The sequence below is a fragment of the Caretta caretta genome, chromosome 16 (genome assembly GCF_965140235.1).
Source record: "Caretta caretta isolate rCarCar2 chromosome 16, rCarCar1.hap1, whole genome shotgun sequence".
In the NCBI taxonomy this organism is placed as follows: Eukaryota; Metazoa; Chordata; order Testudines; family Cheloniidae; genus Caretta; species Caretta caretta.
Window position 1 is genome coordinate 18,125,450 of NC_134221.1, and position 20,107 is coordinate 18,145,556.

General features: G+C 46.4%; 1 protein-coding gene across 4 annotated transcripts in view; it reads left to right on the forward strand.

Annotated features, from left to right (window-relative positions):
• Positions 1-20,107, forward strand: part of RXRA (retinoid X receptor alpha) — a 228,856-nt gene that overhangs the window by 109,637 nt on the left and 99,112 nt on the right. The window contains exon 1 of one of the 4 annotated variants that reach the window (XM_075120339.1): positions 3,145-3,224. The exons of the other annotated variants lie outside the window; for them this stretch is intronic. The gene's annotated coding sequence lies outside the window, so the exon portion shown is untranslated. Of the gene's footprint in view, positions 1-3,144; positions 3,225-20,107 lie in introns of those variants that run through there. 4 annotated transcript variants of the gene reach the window in all.

The following is a 20,107-nucleotide window of genomic DNA, read 5'->3' on the forward strand; positions in this document are numbered from 1 at the left end:
TCTGATCTATGTTATAGCTTAGTTTAGGTTATAGCTGGATGATCTAATGGTCCCTTCTGGCCTTAAAAATCTACGAATCTTAAAGCTCAGCTGATTCGACCCCAAGAGAATGATCATAATAAAACAGCAAGGATAATGTCAAATGTACTTGGCTCCTTTGCGGTGTTAAATATTTAAGTTCATACGTGAGTGTAGACTCGTAATGCATCATATATTTCGTAAAAGCAGTGAAATCTAAGGGTCTGATGTTCAAAAGTGCTCAGCATTGACCTGATTCTGGTCCCATTGAAATCAGCGGTAAAATTGACTCCAGAGTGGTTTTGAAAACGCCGCCCTTTGCAACATAGAATCTGTTGTTAAATATTTTCCCGGCAGTGGGAAAAGACCAATAATTGTTTGCTCAGATTATAAAGTGTGTGGTTTGGCAAAGTGCGGATTAGCAAGGGCCTACTGTAGATACAGATATTTTTTATACCGTCTTTTCATGTATTTTGTTTGCTTTTTATTTAAACCCAAACCCGTTTCTGAGGTTGATTCCATCATGAGTAAAACCTCTTTTGTGGTAAAGAGGTGATATTTAAGGAGGAGAGGTGCTAAAGATGGCGTAATACAAGAGCGGCCTCCTCTATCAAGAGCCCTTTCCAGTACATGCAGGCAAAGAGACATGTGGCTTTGGCCATTCTACGTGGCTTCGCTATGGGAGTAGCTTCTCTCCCCACAGATTTGCACATAAGTTTCACTTGTTAGTTGGAGGAGGATAGAAAAGACATCAAATGTCACACATCTCACTTACAGTCATTCTGTTCCAGCATACTCAGCAGTCTTAGGTTGATTTTCTCCCCCTTCCCTCCCTGTGCAATTATTTTCCAAGTCAAGGTTTCAAGTTTTATTACTCTTGCTTATTATTTAAATAGTGCCAGAGGTGTACATGGTGCTTTACAAACAGGAAGACAAGGGCCCTGCCTTGAGGAGCCTACAGCATAATTTAGACAGTTGCAGTACAACTAATTAAGGATCAGGCACGAGAGTAGGAGTAGACAGTATCGGAGAGAGGATCAGTGTGAGATCAGCAAAGCAAAAGGAATGAGGATGAAGCAGGGATAGGTTGCTTGGAGTTTGTTCCAGTTAGACAACACATGGTTTGCTAAGTAGGAATAGTGATGCTGATTTAGTGGAAGTGAAAGAAGAATCTGACCTCCCAGGATTCACCATACCGGATTAGATCATTGTTTGCTCAAGTCTGGTATTCTGCCTCTCACTGTGGCTTCAAAATCAGGCGCCCGCCCCTCTCTCTAATTCATCTGTCCAATCATGCATTGCTTTGTAGGAGGAAATAAATTCCTCTCTGACTCTCGCACTGATCAGCCCGAACCCTGAAGCATGAGATTTGAATTTCCCGTATCTGAATGTGCACAACGACAGATGCAATAAACAATAATAAGTTTATCCAGCCCTTTTGAAAATGCCGTGTACAGCATTTAACTCAACGTGCCTTCCCCGGTGGATGGATCTCAACACGCCCTTTGCTGGGAATGCCTCTGGGCACGTGGAGAGGTGTGGGAGCGCATTTCCTCACTACTGGCTTCTAGGTACTCCTGGGTTTTCATGGCTGTGCACGGGGCAGCTGCCATTAAATGGTCATTGCTATTTCCCTTCCAAGCTCCCACTCATTGGGTGGTGGTGGTGGGGTGTTATCTCAGACCATTGGATCATTTCTTCCATTGCTGGAAGGCTTGACAGATGGGAAATATGTCTTCTGGTCCCAAACTGGACCCTTTAATGTCATATTAGGCTTAAAGCTGGCATAAGAGTAAGGGGGAGTGGATGCAGGTTTCCAGGCTTCCAGTTTGGTCTGGCGTTTGCTATTTTTGGGGTTGACATGTTCTAGCTGCCATGGTTGCGGGGTGAGATCCTAGTGGGGTCACTGAAGGACAGTGGGCCTGCAGTCACATAGGGGGTTTATTGAACGTTAGTTTGTCAGTGTTTTGCCCACGTTGGATCTAAGGTTTGTCTTAGCAGAGGGGCCCAAACCCCAAGGAGAGCCCCAGGTCGCTGTTTTACCAAGAGTCAAATTTCAGTCCACCAGCATGATCTCGGGGTCAAGGGGTGTGGCTCTGCTGAGGCTCACCCCACTGCGAATCAGGAGGACCGCCCCTGCTGTCCGTGGACCGCCCCTGCTGTCCATAGATTTTTCCACATATACAGGGCCTGCCATTCCCACAGGATCTCAGTACACTTCACAAAGCACATATAGTACTGTAATCACTCTGCCTGCCACTGAAATGCTGCCACCTCGGGGGAAATGCAGCAGCATGTTATATCTAACAACCCTGTTTAGCTTGTTGCTAGACCAGAGATCTCAGTCCAAGGTGCAGTGGGTATGGACAGTCTCAAACCAGTTAATTTGGTGGTGTTGGTTTTGTTTTGTTTTTTAAATCCCAGCAAGATCATAAAATAGTGGTGCACTGATCAGAAAATCACATTTGCAATCAGCTTTTGACTGTTTAACTCATGCCTCTGAAAGGGAGGGTGGCAGAACATAATGCAACTTGTTGGATCTGACTATTGCAGCAACAGTATAGTAATATTTAGGAGCACTCACTGCTCTGATTTTCCCTGTAATCCCTTGGCCTAAAGAATATCACTGCAGCCGTCGCTCTCCATGTTCTGGTTTTTGTCAAATCAGGGCGTGGCCTTGGTTGTTATTTTCAGCACAGTTTGAAAAGATATTTGATACGTGTTCTGCTCTAGCCCTCCTCGACTGACTTTGCTGCAGCATTCGGGGCACTTCCGAATCATCTGTGCACCTGGTGCTCCCCTCATGAGAGGGTGCTCCTAACGGAGGTGTTTGTCTATCTGTAAAAAGCTAATGCATGGAAAAGGTGTTAGCAGATGGCACTCAAGAATACGCAGCCTTGTTGACGGGTGTTCTAGGATGAATGCAAGTTGCTCTTTTGCGCTGTATGTGGCTTTCTATGCACAGCCCTTTCCATCAGCTCTTAACATTCCTCCGGTCAATCTGCACATTAGGAGGAGGTGCTAGCTAAGAGTGCAGAGGTGCTAGCTAAGGGTGTGCAGAGGATTCAGTTGACACAAGGGGTTGGATTTGCAGGGGCTGGAAGTCCCTTACCTCCTGGGGACTCACTTGTAAGTTTCTAGCCTGACAAACCTGAACTTCTCAACGGAACTCGATCCAATCTCAGGACTCCGCAAAGACATCTCAGGTAATAAGGGAGGTCCCGGTGCTTGCTGGCAAACAGGAGGTGACTTTGGTTTTCTAGCTGTGTGAACAGCCGCTGCCCCGGTTCACGGTATTTCTATGAGCATGAGTGGAGATTTTCTGAATGCATCAAACCCAAGATTAAGTTGGACTGGTTCCGTGTGAATAGACTTCATGTCACTAGTTTTAGCGTCTGGTGTTCATACCAATGCTCAAGTTGCTGGGCTCATTTGGGCACTTGCTGCTTGAATTCTGAAGGGGGTTCTTGAACAGTCTAGCTTGAGTGGACCTTTGGTGGAGGAGGCTGCTTTCCCTGACAATGAACAGCTCAAGTGCTGGGCAAGGCTCTGTTGCATGTGGGTGAGGAAGCAATCTGCTTCTTACCTCTTGAGCCTCTTCACCATGCCTCATTGGGTCCTCTGTAGCACTCCAATGGGTATTGTTCGCACTCTCGGGGAAGCACTACATGATAAGAGATCTGTGAGCCTGACACTTGCTGAGAGATGGATGCTGTTATCAGCCCTTGTCTCACAGGAACATCGGGTCCTCAGGTTCTGGTTGGCCAGATATTGAAGAAGGCACAATCTGCCAGGATTGTATTTCGTCTGGGCCAGAGATCAGGAGGCATGAGTTAGCTACAAGTTCATTAAGACTTGTCTGGCTGCACAGGTTTATCCATTATACATTCCTGGAGACAGAGGTAAGGGACACACCTGCTGGTTGACCTGAGGACATTTGCGAGTGGCTGTAAGGCTGAACATAACTGAATCAATACTAGACTGACATATTGCCCTGCCATGTAAATGTGTAGCATTACATACACTGTAGCCCTTTATTAATCCCAGATGTCTATATAAATGAGTAAACAGTATGTGCTGAATACTTATGAAAATGTCACTTTATATAAAAGCTGTCTTATTTATTTAGAATCTGATCAAAAGCCTGTTGAGGTCAACGGAAAGGCACCTGATCTAAACTCAGTGGGCCTTAGGGGGCACAATCCGGTCTACTGGATAGAGGACTGCACTGGGCCTTAAGAAACCTGGGCTTTATTCCCGGCTTGGCCACTGGCCAGCTCGATGACCTTGAGCAAGTCACCTCCTGCCCTGTGTCTCAGTTTCCCTATCTGTAAAATGGGGATAATGCTACTGACCTCTCTTATAAAGTGCTTTGAGATCTAGCCTTGAAAAGTGCTCTGTAAGAGCTAGATATTATAGCTCGTCAGATTCTTAAACAAATTAGTTTCTCAACAGACTGACTCCTTTTGCTTATCATCACTTATTATTTGTATTGCGGCCGTGCCTAGGAACCCCAGTGGTGGACCAGGACCCCTATGTGCTAGCTGCTGTACAAACAAAACCAAAAGATGGTCCCTGCCTCAAAGAACTTGCAATCCAAGTTCAGCAGGTAACGGAACACAGAAACAGGATGGGGAGATAGTTTGGTTTGGCTTAAATTGTTGGGGAAAACACTGAGACATTTCTCATCTATCTGTGCAGCCAGGAGGAGTCAATTTCCTCCTGCCCTGTCTCTATAGGAAGGATGGATCACAACTGCTAATGGGTTCTTCTTTTCTGTTAGAGTGGCTTAGGGCTGAGAAGAAGGAACCGTGCGGTACAAAACTAAGATGCCCATGATTGAGTTGCTTTGAGTGGGATCTGAGTGATTCTGGGGTGCGTTATGGTAAATTACAGAGGATCAACCCTTCCTCAGTACCCCCTCCTACTGTTGGGTGAATATTTGTTCTGGGGGTCCAAAGCCCTCTGAATTAGAAGGGAATTTCAGCATAGTCAATCCAACAGCAAGGGCCCGGGTCTGTGTTCTCAAGGAGTTAAATGCTCTGACCTCTTCCGCATGTTGAAGTGAAATTAGTCACAGTCGTCAGGGAAAGTGCTGGCCAGGTTATAAAAATGAGTCATGAGCACAAATCAATAGCGAAGCTCGAAGCTCATGTTTCCCTGGGAATGCCAGATCCAAACGGAGACGCACATCAGCCTAGGCGGTGTGTGTTCTGTGATATATGGAAGGGATAGGTCCCAGATGTGCATCGCTATGTGGCATTGACCTCCTGTGCGCCTGGGACAGGGCTACATTTGGAAAAGGTCCCCTTCACTTCTATATTGCTACTTTGATCTTCAGCTCTTATTTTGCTGTTTTATTGCTGGAGAACAGTGAACTCAGCGGATAGCTGTGTGTGTGCTACTGTCCCTCACTCTGCATCCCGACAATGTGCCTTGGACCCGGACCCACAAGTGCCTTTGTAGGAGTGGTTGGGATGTACAGCGTTCAACTGCCCCATTTACCTCTTGGTTCATCATGGATGCTGCCAGTAAAGTCACTAGTTGGAGCAGGTGATTTTGTAACACAGTCACCTGCCCTCTAGCAGAAGGGCTGAGACCATAAACTCATTTCACATAGGCCTCGGCGCTGACTCCGTGGGTGCTTTGGGGCTGGAGCACACAGGGGAAAAATATGACAGCTCGGGGCGGGGCTTGAGGGATGGCAAAGAGCAGTGAGCAGGTGGGGGCCTCGGGGAGGGGGCAGAGTGGGGGCGGGAAGAGGAGGAGTGAGGGCGGGGCCATGAAAGGGGCAGAGTGGGGGCGGGGCCTGGAGGGGAGGCACCTCCGGGGGAAAATAAAAGTCAGCACCTATGCACAGAGGCCGCTGAAGAGCCAACAGTGGAAATAATACAGAACATTGATTGTAGCTGGAGGCACTGTGGTTTTAAGGGTCTTATTTAATATTTGTGACAGGGGGTCACAATTTCAAAAGCTCCTAAGTGACTTAGAACCCCGAGTTCCATTTTCAAAAGTAACGCAGGCACTTTTGAAAATGGGACTTTGACTCTTGGTGGTTTTGAAAACTTTTACTGTTGATCACTGACGAATCCAGGCGTCTTGAACAAAAATTCCACAGCACAAATGGACAGCCTTATTATTATTGCTCAGCTATGAATGACTTTCAGTGACTCCCTGGCCTGGACCGTGCTCCAAAGAGTGACCCCACTCCCTGTTACTGGTCGTCCCACTCCTGTATTTCTGGTGTTGTTAATTGTTTTCACACAACTGCCGGCTGGAGAAAAGCTCTAAATAACGTTTTTGCAAGGGGAAAATTGCCACTTTCCTCCAACCAGCTTATAAGCATCTTTATGTAATGCAGACTGCAAAACCTTAGTTTTGGCTGGGCAGCCTACAAAATGAATTTGGTGTATCGAAGAGTTGCTTCTTTTGTTTATTAAGTTGCATGTTGTGGTCTCAGCATAGACATAAGGAGAGAGAAAAAAATCAGACACTTTTCCTTTTCCTCGCCAATGGCGATGTGCTCACAAAGTTTGCATCATGCACTTGGAGTTTGTGCAGATCTTTTCTTTGTTTTCACTTCGTGTGTGTTTGAAACTCTGAAGTTTTGGTTTTGAACAACCCCAAAAACTCAAGGCAAAAATTCATCTGAAACCACCAGTTTTCTCCTGGTCTTGCATTAAAAGCCACTAAATTTCAACTTGTTTGCAATGTAACCATAAATCTGTGTGAAATGGGTCTCAGATTTTCTGGTAGTGCTTAGATACTATGGCAGTGGTGGCTTTAGAAATACACAGAGAGTGAGACAGACAGACTGAGCTGGGTGGCGCGTAGGGTACTGAATAGCAGCAGGGTGCTGCCATCGGGGTTGAGCTTCGGCAGAGCTGTATTGCGGCTCCAGGAATGGAATAAAGAGAGACCTTGTGGGTGCATTAGCAGAGGTATATATAGGGGTGTACAGATCTGCTGATGGGCAGAAGCTGGGATAAAAAGAGCTCACGAAAGCTTATGCTCTAATAAATTTGTTAGTCTCTAAGGTGCCACAAGTACTCCTGTTCTTTTTTCTCTTATGCAAATAACCCTTGAAAAGCCAAACGTTGAGCGTTTTTCAAGCATAAAAGCAAGGGGTTAACACGAGCCTGCAGGGTCATTGATACGTCCAAAGAACTAATCAGTGAGAATCACATTCCTTCAAGGAAATCAATTACGGTGAGGCTTATGTTGCTGATTTTCAATGAGCCTTCTTAATCATGCTTGTAGAGTTTGCAAGTGCATGTATTTGTATGAACAGAAACCCATGTTTCAGGTCTATTGTTTCCGTTTGGAATATAAGAACCCCTCTCATTCTGGTCAGCATATGAACCTCTAGTCCAGGCAGAAATGCGACCAGCAACTTTAGGTCCAAACCACCCCTTTTAACTGCATGGAAGTGTAAATCCAGACCATTCTCTAAAATGGGCCCAGCTCCCCAAACCCCACAGACTGGCAGGTCCATCTCTAATTCCAAGCTTGGGTGAGGGATTGGTAGCAAGTTTCCAATCCCATCATCCCCCACACTGACCTCCTCTGGGCACCCTTGTCAGTCAGGGCGTGGGGCGTGGGGCGATTCCTTTCTGATGCTTTCCAGAGCGGGCTGTAAAGTTGCAGCACCAAACCTGTCGTTCGGCATGATGGGCAATGGCTGTGCACCAGCCAACCCTGAATGGCCAAGGGTGACGCTCCACTGGTGAATGCTATGAAAGAAGCCTTATGTGTTGGTTTTATTCCCTGTCCCTGTCCTTTCTGGTGTGGTTGCACCTATGGCCACAAACCTTTCAGTTTGCTCCCAAAAGGGAAAGGTCTCAGCCTTGGAAGCTGTGCACTAAAGCTGAATGGAGTTTTTTCCCTCCATGGGAAATTTTGATTTTTTTGGCCAGAAATTGAAAACCGAAATATTTTGGCTGAAAACTGAAATATAATAATTTGGAAATGCAATGGTGGTGACTCATAAGAGTGGTCGTTTGGGCAGCTCTTACTCTCATTCTTCTTTATAGCCTGGGTTCCCTGGTCAGACTACATCTCCCACGATGCACCACTGATTCCCCTCTTGGTGAGGGGAGATGGTGCATCGTGGGAATCCTATGGCTGCAAGATGACGTGCAGCCCCTACAGGAGAATGGGGACACGGAGCAAACAAACTACAAGTCTTACTAGGGACTCTCTGATCACAGAGGTTCCATGGTCAGAACCTTGCTCAATGGTCTCCCCATGGTGTCATTAGTTACCACTACATTGGGCCAAAAGGAGCCAAAAGCACTGTGCAAAAAAGCTTTGCTTCCAGGGATTGTCTGCTCTGTGGTTTTCCATTTTGCTGCAAGTGTAAACACCTTGGAAATATCCTTTCTTTTGATCCAAAGTGACGCTGGAATTACAGCAGGGAAGGCATCCATTCCAAGGTTTATGCAAGACCCAGTGCATTCCAAGCAGGACTCTTCCAGCGTGTTAGTTCCATGCAAATCTCCAGGCTAGCTAGATGGCTTCAAATAAAAGCTACCAATCTGTCAATTTAATACTGTTCTAGCATATTAATTCCTCGCTCCCAGAGACACACCATAGTGTAATTCAACTTCAGCCTCTGTCTCTAGTGATGCTACACAAAATGGTTGCAAGAAAAAAAAAAACCCCAAACCACATGAAAATTGCCTGCTTTCATATTTCATTACAAACCCAAGGTTGGGTTAGTGAAAAGTTTGGGTCACTTTATGATCTTTTCCCATGAATCTTTAGCAATACAATGCAAAGTTTGTAGCTTGGACGCAAAGCCAGGTGCGACTCAGCAACTTTGAAAGTCACACTTAAACTCCCTGGGGAAGGGAGAAAAATATACAGATCAAAACAGAAGGAAATGTTTGAATGACGCCCTGGGAATGTTCTGAAATGGCCAAGTTTTGCACATTGGGACCCAAGTTTCAACTTAACTTGTTCCAGATCCCAACTTCTCTGAAAGATTGGAGCATTGAAATCCAACATTTTGGTTTTGCCCAGTATAGAAATGGAGTCAGCCACAGAGTTTGGATCCTGACTCAAACCAGTGTGAATCTTCACAGATAGGAGCCAGGCACAAAATGTGGAATTGGATCGAAACATTCCAACATTCAGGGAAGATTGTTTTGGGGTTGGATCTATCTATCTATCGTAGGGAAGATTGTTTTGGGGTTGGATCTATCTATTTATCGTTTATTGTTGGATAAAATTATAGAGACAGTGATGCTTTGAGTAGGGGAGATTTGGCTACATTTAGACCCATTCCCAGACAGACACAAGCAAACGCCTCATTACAATATATTCATTGTTTGCTACTTCTCTCTCAGAATGTTAGCAAGGGAACCTCAGGCCTGATTCTGATCACAGTTACACCCGTATCAAGGAGGAGCAACTCCACTGATGCCAGTGGTGATACCCTGGTGTAAAAATGGCATGAGGTGATGAGAATCAGGCCTTGTATATTTCGGGAGGCAGTGCTGCACAGCTGACGTGCTTTCTGAGTTACTGCCACGCCAAGCCCAGTTTGCCAAGTGCAGACTCGCTGAACAAAGCTCCACCTCTGAATTAAATTTTTTAGGCAGCATATTCTTTCCTTTCCCCAGCAATTTCCTGAAATAACGTTAGGGAAATGTGAAAATCGTGAACTTTTGAACCTCCCTGCAGGACGGTGTAAAGGGGGTGGAACGGTGGCGGCATGGGGGCGGGGAGATCTGTTTTGTTTATGTGGTTTATTTTGGCCAGGGGGACTGGGTGTGAGGGGGCGGGGGAAGGCTTACTGGACAGCCACAGTTCAAGAAGTAGCCAGATCTGAGCTGCCCCTTATTAATGGGTTGCTGTTTGGTGGGTCAGTGACTTGAGTAAGTGAGAGGATGTTTTCTTAGTGTGCAGACGAAGGGGGTGCCCGGTGGCAGGGGCAGTAGCAGGGGAAATAACACATTGGGATGATGAACAGTTCCTTTGGTTTTCAGAATGGCTTTGGCCATGGGGAGCTCTGTGCTGAGGAGGAAGGGGGGTGGGGGGTGGGAAAGGACGTCTGGAAAGTACTTTTCCCTCTGATGAACTTCAGGGCCTTATAAATCACTGCCAGGCTGCAGCTGCGAAACATGTGACCCTGGCAAACTAACTGTAGACCTTCCCTCCTCACCTCTTAAAGACACAGCACAGCTATTAGGCTTTCCCCGTTACAGTAAAGGGAAGGGAAGGCTGCGGATGGATGTCCTTGGCTCCATCTCCTTCAGGAACGCTACAGGTGGGATTTCACAGAAACGTGTATCTGCTGTTTTACTTAAACAGGCGAGCTTAAATCGAAAGCACAGCAGAAGGATCATCTTGCCTGGGACTCAAGAATTCTGGGTTCTATTTGCAGCTCTTCCCCAACGACTGGGGGCAACTTGCTTAGGTGCTTTTGAAAATAGGACTTAGGCACGTTTGGAAATGGGACCTTCATTTCCCAGTGCCTCAGTTCCCCATCTGTAAAAGGGGGATAATAATCTGTCCTTTGTCTAGCTCATCTATTTACAGTATAAGTGCTTCCAGATAAGGGGTATAATTTTCAAAAGGGTCCAAGTGACTTAGGAGAATAATTCTCATTTTCTAAAGTGGCTTAGGAGCATAGGTCTCATTGCAAGCCAACGGGATTTAGGCTACCTATGTGCCCAAGTCATTTGAAAATGAGATGCATGTCCCTACACCAACTAGGCGACTGTGACAAATATTACCCAAGAACTCTGTCTTAAACTATTGTCTGAGCAGTGCTTAGTGCAGCTGAGCCCCAGTTCTGACCATTGGGGTGCAGGAGTGGGGGTCAAGCAGAGAATCCGAACCCAGCTTCAGCCTGAATCTCCCAGCTGGTCCTTTTCAGGATGAATCATGTTTCTGTGTCTCTGTCGTTGTTCTAGTCCATTGGAGTTTTCTCTTAGAACAATAATGTTCAAATGATCAATACGCGCCTGGGATGATCCGGAACATACTAAAATTCCTATTGCCTCATACGATGACTGAGAGGCAACTCATTCCTTGTGAATCCTTCCCTGGCTCTCAGATGGCAGCAGAGCGCAAGGAAGGGCTAAGGAGATCACAGGGTGCTGTCTCCGCTCTCTTTGATACTTAAGGTTGTCAAGACTCCTCATTTAGAAGAAAAACCTGGTTGCCTGTAAACGCATTATTATCATCTCAGTAGTAGCTACTCGCCCCATTATGCTTAGTGCAGTACATATAGTTAGTGAGAGACAGCCCGTGCCTGAAGGATCTTACAGTCTAGACAAGACAGACAAAGGGTGGGAGGAGAATCAGAGAGGTGGAATGATACGCCCAAGGTTACACATTATAGCTGGGAACAGAACCTAGATCTCTTGACTCCCAGCCCAGGACTCTAGCTCCTAGACCACGCTGCTCCTCTCTCTATTAAAAGCAGCTGCAAAAAGGATAAGCCAGTATAGCTGCTATCAGGGAGCCAAACCACCCCAGCAGAACAGTTAAAAATGACTAAATACTTTCCTAATCTAATTACGTCTCCCATGCAAGCAATTGCCTTAATTGCCACAGGGGTGTGGCACGGATGGTGGGAGGGGAATCTGCCTGCTCTTTGCTTGGCTGTAATTTAGAGTTGCATTCCATAATATAAGGTCAAATGATCCTCTTCAGCCCTTTGCATAGCCCTTTAGGGAGCCTTAGCCCCGGTAAAGACTGAATGAAGATCTAGCCCATAGTGACCAGGAAGTAGCATGCACATTTGGAAAGGCAGATTGAAAAATACACACTCCTGGGGCCTGATCCAAAGTTCACTGAAGTCAGGGGGAGCTTTTCCATCGACTTCGTTGGCTCAGTCCCAGCAAGAAGATTTAAAGGCTTGTGTACAAGAGGTTTCCTCTCTATAGATGAGCCCCTGGTTGCAACAGTTATCCCATGTGATTTCCATGACTCACCCACCTGTGTTTATTTTCAAAATACAGTCAGAGACTTTGTAATTTACGTGGCAGACTAGATAAGTGGGGATTTAAAGAGAAAGGAAAATAGACCCGAGACAACTATGTAACATGAGCACAGATCCTAGTAGTGAGATTGTAATTAGATGGGTTAGGAGGAGCCAAGGCTTATTAATGAAACGGCTCATCTCTTTGTCAGCGGAAAAGGACCAGCCTTCCTCAGAGCAGCCAGCAACAGAGGGGATGGAAGTGCCAGGGTTTCACTTGGCATTACCACTGAGGGTGACAGGTCTGGTGCTTAACAAAGCTTTGGGCTGCCATCTTGCTGGCCATTTTGGAGATTAATGACACTGACTTCAGAAGGCAAAAGCAAGGCTGCAGAGGAGGTGCGCGTTTGCTAGGAAGGTGGATGTTGCGTTTTCCTAGCTGTAATTTCAATTGTAGAAAGCAAGAGTTGGCTCCTCAGCTGGTGTGAATCAACAGGGCTCCATTGACCTCAGTGCAACTCTGCTGAGGTACACCAGCTGAGTCCTGGCCCCTCGCCAGTCTTGTAGCTAGGAGTCCAATTCTCTGGTCTCCCCAGCGTGAATTGCAGGTAACACCACTGAAATCCCGACTGCTGGGATAAATTGAGGTAGCTCCATTGAAGTCAATGTGCCATCTCAGCATGGCCATATCGGTTATTCATTTTCACTCCTGGTCCACTGAAGTTATTGAAAGGCTGCTAACTTTTGCAGATCTATCTCGTGGAGTAAACCTGGTGTGAAAGGAGGAAAAGAAAAGCCTGATATCCCTTTCTTAAGCATTTATTCCCTTTTTCATGCCCTGTAGTTGCACTGAGATCAAAGGACAAATACTCAACGTCTGTGAAACATTTTTGATTTCAAACATAAATCCATCCATCCTTCTCTTTTAGGCTCTTCTACAGCTCCCACCATTATGGGCTCTAAGATCTGACAATACAAATACTGGAGCACTGCCTCATTATTCTTAAGTCTCTGAACCAGCCTCTTCTCTCAGTTGCATTGTCGTTATGCCACTGATGCATAAGTGAGATCATAATCCTGTTAACTGAGAGAAGGCTTCTTGAGACAGCGTCCAAGCAGAGAAGTTGGACTGGGTGGAAGCAGAGAAGTCAGCTGGCATAGATTGTAAGGTCTTTGGGGCAGAAACTGTCTATTACTCTGTGTTTGTATAGCACCTACCACAATGGGACCGTGCTGTTGATTGGTTCCAAGGCACTATTGTAATAATCATGATTGATAGTAAACTCTTGATTGTTTCGTGTCTATCTATTGACTATCTAACTATCCATCCTATAGATGTAGATTCTTATACTGATGCTCATTGCTATCCTGCTAGCTGTCTTGGTGGAGGTTTTTAATGTAGCTAGCACTTAACAACCACGGAGTCCCACCGTGCATTCCTTCTGTCAACAAAAACAGGTTCTCATGCCTAAGTCTGTCCATGAGCGGTTGCTGAATGTATAAGAGGAGCCGCATTTTCTCACATTGGAGACTGCGCTCCTAGGATCATCTTGGGATATATACTGAGTCTGGAGAGCTTGTGGTGTGAAAACCAAATGCTGATGATGATTCCACTTCTGTTCTAATTTTTTGCATCTCGGACTCTTGCTTATTCTTGGAACAACCAAGGCCATATAATGCCCTCAAAGTGCAATCCCACTTCCCACCGGTATCGACGGGAATGGTGCAACATGGATGGAGGGCACTCATGGATTAAGGGCATTGCTGGTTCAAGGTCATTGTCTGAGAATGTTCAAAAACCACTTGGCAACTCAGTTCAGAACCTGCCCAGGGGACAGCACCCATTCCTTTCATTCAGTGGCAGCTTGCCCCTGGAGAAGGGACATCCCAAAGCTGCTTTGTCAAAGGAGGAAATGGTAAAAAAAGAGGCTAGTGGCTGTTTTCACAAGGGGTGTTACAGTGAGTGAGCTTCTGCTCCTGCTGTTCCACACTGTTAATCTTGGAGGAAATCAGCTGGAAGGTGTGGATGAGATACGTGGCAATTACTGCATTGTGAACATTAGCTGCATTAGTCTTAGGAGTTTATCCCGACCGTGAGTTTACTCTCACTAGTTAGAGTAGCAAAGTGCAGTGGCTGAGGAATGACCACAGCTGCTGATAGAGGAAGACGTCATATAAACCAAGAATTATGGGGTGGTTGGCTTTAGTGTCAGTGGTTTTTAAGTAACCCCTTTGCAATTGATGTAGTCCAGTTCTTCTTGTTTGTGTCACTCTCTAGAAAATTACATTATTGACAAATTGTATTCCATGCAACTCGTCAAGGGTCTGATTCTCCTCTGAGTCATGTTGGTGTGAAAAGGGGAGTCAGGTCACAAATATGGTGCCATAGCACCCAGGTTCAAATCAGCCCTTCATCCATCTCAGGTCGATAGTTTACTGTGTGGGTCTTTCAGAGATGATCCAAAAGACTGGAGAGGTGTCTTGTCTTTTCTTTATGAACATTAAAGATGGCCATGGCACGCTCCATAAGATTTGGTATTTTCCCCAGCATCCTTGAGTTCAAAACTTTTCCCATACTGTGTTTAATGTCAATTGTCTGACTAGTGATGACTTTACTGGTTGCATGATTCCTGAAGTGTTCATGATTTGCTTTGGTTTTCAGGAAAGAAAAAGCACCAGATGTGAATAATGGCAATAATAGTTATTATCCAATCATTGGTTCCACGCTTCGGGTGGTCAAAATGGGGGCATCGGTTATGATTTGACATGCTGGCATAGTGGAAACACTAAGCATCAGCATGGTCTGATGGTTAGAGCATAGGACTGAGGATAAAAAGCTCTGGGTTCTAATTCCAGCTCTGTGACCTTGGGAAAGTCACTTCCTCTCTCTGCCTCAGTTTTCCCTATCTGTAAATGGGCACAACACATACTATCCCCCTCTTATAAGGATTGCATTCTAAAATATCTGCCATTGTGCTACTCTGGTATTAACAGCTGTAGATGAGTAGCGCTGGGGACTGCCTGGGTTTCTAGTCAGTCTGAGATTCAGTAATATAGCACCTTTGGAACTTTATGGGGACTTGGTATCTGAATGCCACTTGGTGCTAGAGTGCTTTTTGCTCTCAAAGGTTTGCCACACTCTGTCCTGGTGGTTGCATAGGCCCCCAGGAGAGAACTCCCACCCTTTGCCATGGCACATTGCATCAGTTCCTTCACATTTTGTAAATTACTCAGTTGCAACTGCTGGTCTGTCAGTGCTGAAAGGAGTGGAGTGGCAGGAGGGGGAGAGGCTAGATGTGAGCCCGGCATGCTGACAAATGTGGGAGGGGATGCTCGAGACATCCAGACAACTCCCCTACTTTCACTGCTGCTTCACTTTGAGCCTTGGCTGCCGAACTGGGGTCTTCATGCAGGGCTGGGTTTGGTGACTGCAGGAGGTAGGGTAACCTGAGCACAAGGTGTGAGCCCATGGCACAGAAGGGGTTAACTGCTATTCCATTGAGGAAGGGTTATGGGGTGTGTGAACCAAGCTTTTTTTATTTTGGAAGGGTCCTTTCCTTTGCCGCCCCCAACCTCTTTATCTATCCAGAGGCCTCCTTGAATGCCTGGAATGCTGAAGTCCACTGGCCATTGACTGGACCTTTCTGGACTGGAATCACTGAGGTTATCCGATGGGACTTAGAACATCCTAATTAGGCCTGGAACCAATCCAGACATGAAAGCCCAGAGGGCACTTCCAAACAGACTGTCATTTGCTTCCAGGCGGCTGCAGACGGCCCCTGGGGCTTATGGGAGTTCCAAACCACCCCAGTTCTTAGTGTTTGGTAGAGGTCAGAGCCAGTGACCAAAAGTGGCAGAGCAACTGAACAAAAACAACAGGACAGTAGTAATTAATATATTGCTGTCAATAGTCACATGACTCTTTTCATTCGCCACGGGCAGCTACATCACGGATGATTTGAAGGGGAAAGCATAGCAGTCAGATCCTGCTCTCCCTAACACACAAGGTCCCTGAAGTCAGTGGGTTTTCAGGAAAGTCAAATCTGGTCCTGTCTCTTTAAAAGGAGAGCTCTGTCAAGCTTGCAGGAGGAGCAAAGGCGAACTGGATTTAGCAGCTGCCTTCCCTATCTTGTCAGGCCTCTTCCTGCAGCACGTAGGCACCAGCTTCTCAGGCTTGCTGTTCCCCTGGACCCTCCAGCTGCGGTGCAGAAAGTGGCTGGGTGGTTGGGAGGACGCAGTAGCCCTGAGGCCACTGACTTGTCCTGGAGCATGCTCCGGTTGGCGAAAAGAGGAGCACAGTTGGTTGGTGTTATTCCTGATGCTTGGAGGGGACTGACTGTGACTGTAATTCCAGAGAAGAATAGACGATCCCTTGCTTCAAGTAGATGGCGCTTCCCTGAGATTTCAGACTTCGTGCTTCTGTAATATAGGAGGTAGCTGATTCTCCAAGAAGACCAGGATCTGGACCAAAAGAACAGTGTGCTTGGGAGTCATTGATATGCCTCTACTCTTTGCGCACCTGGCATTTTATTTTAACTCACGGCATCCAAGTGCTTAACAGTTACAGCAGAAATGCTGCCTTCAGAGACATCGCTCCACACACAACAATTCAAGAGATGTTCTCTGAGGACAGAGCACATCTCCCCCATCACCAAATTCTCTGGCCTGTTCCAGTGTTGGTGACTGGTTCAAAAGGCTGATGGCAAAGTGTGAGCCCTGTATGCTCAGATGATTCCCGGGAAACTCATAGGTGAGCAGACTGTAGGTTTGAGGTGAAGAAGAGGGGAGAGAGATTTTTGTTGCCAAGGGGAAAAAACAGTCACCCATGTAATAGAAAAGTAAATGGCATAAAAGGGGAGACCAAGGTTTGAAGTCAATAAAGATTGAGGAGAAAAGGAAAAAAGCTCATAATTTGCCCTGAGGATGGCGGTCATAGGAAACGCCCCCTGATTTAGCACTTTCTCCTTTTGCTGGAGGTAGTCATGTTGTTGGTGACAAAGCAACTTCAGGGGCTTTAAATGCCAGCTGCATAGTGGCAAGCACTAAAGTCAGCCATGTTGGATTAATTAAACCCCATGATGCCAAGGGAATGACTGTAATTATCTCAAATGTGGATTAATGCATGCACATTGCACCGTAATCAGATCTCTCCGACCGGGTGTTTGCAGGCCAGTGTTCCTGGAAACTAGTCTTAAAGAAACTCCACCAGATAAGTCCATATTCCCCTGCTCTCCCAGGTCTGCTGCTCCTGCCGCTGGGGCTGTATGTACATTGCCAGCTTTCCTTTGCGGAGGAGACCACACATGACCAGCTGCTTTAGAAAGTTCCTGATGTTCTTCTTAACCAACAAGCCTAGCTTCAATACTCGGCCAGATTCAACCCTGGTGGAATCAGGTGCAGCTCCATTGAGTTATGTAGAGTTGCACTCTTCTACCCCACTGGTGAATTGGGATTGTGGGATAGATCGCGGCCTCTATGTGCTATTCTGGGAGTAAGGACGGGCCATGACTATACAGTAACAGGGGGAGGGGAGGACAGGGGAGAACAGGCACAATGTGCAGCCACCATAAGAAGCTTATGCTGCCTCCTTCTCCTTCTTTGACATAGACGGGGCTGAGAAATCGGAGTGCCCATAGTGTACATTGCTGCAGGGATTCCGGCCCAGGCAGCCCCAGGAAGGCTGCTGTAAGTTAGCACAACTGAGGGCTGCTCTAACTAACACCAGGGACAGTTTCAGGCCCCAGACTCTAGAGGGTGCGAAGATGGTGTAAAACCACCTTTCCCCCATTCCTCCAGGCTGTATTTTCGGTGCTCAAGGCATAGCACCAAATTTGAGCTTGTCTCCTTTAGGGGCAAATCTGGATTCCTAGCAAACCAGGTGTAAAGGACGTTGGACCCAATTCTGTCCTCACTCTATACTGGTGTGGTTCCCAGTGAATTCAGTGGTGTTCCCCTCCTCATTTGACAACGGAGAACAGCCTAGGTGCATCTGTTTAAGTGGGTTGGGGCTGCTGTGTAGCAGGACAGCCCTATAGTCATCACCAAAAAAATTAGACTCCTTTCTAAACAATCAGATGTTTTTACTCTGGGGAAGAAAAGCAGCCACCCAGGAGGTGCTGCTGGTATGGCTTCACTGCCAAAGTTGCAGGTGCAAATTGTAAGCTCTTTGGGGCTGGACCCATCTTTTTGTTCTGAGCTTGTACAGAACCAAGCGCCATGGGGACCAGGACTGGTACTCAGAGGAACTACTGCAATGCAAATATTAAATAATATCAATAGTAAAATCCTCACCAATATTTTAATGACAAGCAAAGCTCTCCTGCCGTAGAGCAGCCTGAGTCTGAGGAGGTGGGAGACCCCACCAATGAAGTGAGGGGAGAGCCCACCTCTTTGGATCTGCCACTGTTAATATAATTTTGTCAGTTCCCCATCAGCTTTGAATACCTCTGGCCAGTCTCTGCAATTAATAAAAATAGCTTAAATTCCTGGAGTGCCTTTCACCCCCACGGGGCTTGGAGTGCCAGTGAGATCTGTCAGCTGTTGTGGTCAACCTGACGACTTTTGGGGCCTTTTGAGTTCAAACCCGCTGGAAATAGGAGCCGGCTGGCTGTTGATGTTCTGTGGTATCCTGAGACTTTGGTATTTGGACTCTCTGGAGTTCCTTGCTTCAGTATGTAGAGAGAATATTGACAGCATCTTTGCCCCTCTGCAATGGATAGAGTGGGATGGGTGTTCCTTCAAAGGGTTAATGCTGACTGTGATAGCTGCTGAAAGCTCATATTACCCCTATCAGAATCCACTAGCACCAATCAACCCTGCACCGGTTGCTGCTGTAACTGATCTGTTTGCAGAAAGGGGGCCGGTGTTAAGTTGAGAGGAGAGTTGGGCAAGAGAAGGTCAGAAGGTCTGGGCCAAATTTTCCCTTGATTTGTTAAATCAACACTGCAATCTTCATGCAGCAGAGAGTAAACTTTCCTTTGCTGCCAGTCTCCTGATACTGTCCCGGTCCAGGTGTGCAAGGCTTTTGTAATGCTTTCTATTTAACAGTGCAAATTCCTCAGCACAGTCGTTCTCCTTTAGCAATTGCAACAAACACTGTGTTCTCCAGATTGGATTTAGAATAGGTTTTTTTAAACACACCTTCAGTTCTTCCTTTAGCTTCTTTCACTACTACAGATAGGAAGGCAGAGAGATAGCTACTGATCTATCTCCCTCACAGTTAAATTAGTATTATTGTTATCTACTTGTATTCCACTAGTGTTTAGAAACCCCAATCAAGATCAGGGCCTTATTGTGCCAGGTGTTGTACATACACATGATGAGAGACAGCCCCTATCCCAAAGAGCTTATATTCTAAATAGAAAAGATAGACACAAGGTGGGAGAAAGGAAGGATTATTGCCCATTTTACAGATGGAAGACTGAGGCACGGAGTGATCAGATTTTCAAAAGACCTCAGAGCGCTCATTTAGTCACCAAAAGAGGTGGCCAGATTTCCAAAGAGCTCAGTACAATGGGTAAATGGCCCCATCTGAAAATCTGGACTTGAGTGTCACCATGAGAGCTGCTGGGTTCTGAGCACTTGGAAAGTCTGACTTCATGTGCCTTGCGCAAGGGCACAAAGGAAGTCTGTGGCATTCTTCCTCATCTGGAATTGACCCCTGATCTCAGTCCCAGCTCATTATACCTGAACCACAAGACTCTCCTTTCCTCCTTGGCTTTCTGTTGCGTAGCAGTAACCCTGCGGAAGGCTGCTACTTACGCGCTGACGGCCAGTAGTTAAGAGTTCCTCTTAGCCCCAGCTTCAGAAATGCATCTTCTCTCCATGTCAATAGATGCCCCTTCCCACGTAGCTCAGTTGTGAGTTCTCTGGCCCAGCAGATGTGAGTTTGAGTCCTACCCAATGACTTGTGCCCGTACCTGCGACTGACATCGGAGGAGTAGGGTATTTTGCTGTTGTGGATGCTGGACTTCAGATGAATTGCTCAACCAAGCTGTCTTCCACCCAGGTCTAGTGGCTGCTTCAGGGGAGAGCTGAAATCCCTGTATGAAAAAAGCCAGGTGTAACCCTAGCGTTGTCCAAATTTATGTGTGATCCGTTGCTCAATGACTGCTGTGTTCACCAGCACGGTTAGCACCCGCTCTGCGTGTGTGA